Source organism: Amphimedon queenslandica, unplaced genomic scaffold, assembly GCF_000090795.2.
Source record: "Amphimedon queenslandica unplaced genomic scaffold, v1.1 AMPQUscaffold_5791_Cont22247, whole genome shotgun sequence".
Lineage (NCBI taxonomy): Eukaryota > Metazoa > Porifera > Demospongiae > Haplosclerida > Niphatidae > Amphimedon > Amphimedon queenslandica.
In genome coordinates, this window is record NW_003553914.1 from 1 (window position 1) to 1,745 (window position 1,745).

The following is a 1,745-nucleotide window of genomic DNA, read 5'->3' on the forward strand; positions in this document are numbered from 1 at the left end:
TATACAGTCCTCACAGTGTTTGGCTTTTGCTTTCTAGAAAAACATGTAGTGTTATTCCATCTCTTTGTGAAGAAGTCTGACCTTAAAACTTATTGTGCTCTGTATTTTATTGTATTGTATGAGTTGTCTCTACTGATGAATGATAAAGCTATTTATTTTCTTTTTGTTCATTGTAGTCCCAATAATAATAATAATAATGATAGTGATGATAATAATAATAATAATGATAATAATAATAATAATATCTCCCATCTCTCTTTTGTATTTGTGTTTTTACTTTTTGTTTTTCTTTCTTTGTTTCCATTTTTTATATGGGTTTCTCCCCCTTTTCCTAATTTCCTCTCTCTCATTCTCTCTCTCTCTTTCTTTTCTAATTCTTGTTTTGTCTCATAATAATAATAATAATGATAACAATAATAAATATTATTATAATCATAACCACAATAATAAATCTTTTCCAGATCTCATTTGCCTCTTCTTCCGTCCATCTGAGGGATCGTGATCGTTTCAAGAATTATTTCCAAATCTATGCATCTGAGAGCAACTACATTCCAGGGATAGCATCAATCATGACATTTTATGGATGGAGTCGAGTTGTCATTATTACAGAGAAAGTGACCCTTTTCACTGAAGTATGCTTGTGTGTTTAGTGTTTACATACACATTTTACTACACGATCATGTAGTGTATGTTGTCACACACAACTAGGCATCATGTCATGTACCACACATCATAACATTACTAACTAAAATTACTTAATTGCCACATATATTAATTGTTACTAATATACCTTCATACTGGGCCCTATGTGCATTAGACTGAGGAGACACTCTTCGAATTGCTCACTACAAAATCTGTTAATGCTACAAGGATTGATTTTGAGTCTGATGACGATCCTGCTGATATTCCTAATTTGTTTGTAAGTTCATTTTTGCCTTCGCATTTTAACTGTTATACACGTGCATGTACATGTATGTATGTATCTAGTGCAGTAAAATGGCAGTTATTCTTTTCTTGTTTTATGTAGCCTGAAAATGGGAGGATTTTTTTTTTAAATATGTGGGAGCCAAAAGCAAGACAAGTCATATGTGAGGTAAGAAGTAAAGACTTGTACATATGTAACTTTAAGGTACCCAAAGGTACCATGCTAGTCAGTGTAGTATATGCAATATCAGTATCTAAGCCACTATTAAAACCATTGGTAATAGAGCTACAACATTGTGTAGATTTAAGGACTAAAGCTCAGACTGATTACCTCAAGTTTGTATGAGCTCCTTTGAAGCACCCTTACCAGTTCTGTACTGTGAAAGGAGGATCCTTTAGAGTAGGAAAGAGATACGGATCAGTAAAACGTAGCAAGTTCTGTCTCATTGCTATTGTAGCTGAGATGAGTAATGGAGACACCCCTAGTGACAGTGATGATGATTATAGTACACCACCTGAAGGTATAGTATCAGTCACCAATAATTAACTTTCTGATGCATTTGTAATGTCGTGCATGATGTGTATAGGGTCGGATGATGAAGATGGTGGTACTGCTACTGATCATAGTCAAGTGGTAGGAGAAGCTAATATGAACACAAGTGAAAATATTATAGAGGGAGCTAATCCACAATCTGAAAGTGTGTCATTCTCACCATATTTTATTTTGAACACAACACTTACAGTTTATGATATTTATATTAGGTACTTTGAGTATACCATCTTTTGAAGATCAAGTGAAGATAACAGAGGATATAGACAGA

The 1,745-nt window shown here is 33.6% G+C and overlaps 1 long non-coding RNA gene across 2 annotated transcripts; it reads left to right on the top strand.

Annotated features, from left to right (window-relative positions):
* The first annotated feature begins 408 nt into the window (after nucleotides 1-408).
* Nucleotides 409-1,745, top strand: LOC109592267 (uncharacterized). 2 transcript variants are annotated; one of them, XR_002190262.1, is made up of 6 exons: nucleotides 409-632; nucleotides 818-919; nucleotides 1,028-1,093; nucleotides 1,227-1,445; nucleotides 1,512-1,622; nucleotides 1,668-1,745. It is a non-coding gene; the product is annotated as an uncharacterized LOC109592267 (long non-coding RNA). The 2 variants fall into 2 exon arrangements; XR_002190261.1 differs by having other exon boundaries at nucleotides 1,687-1,745.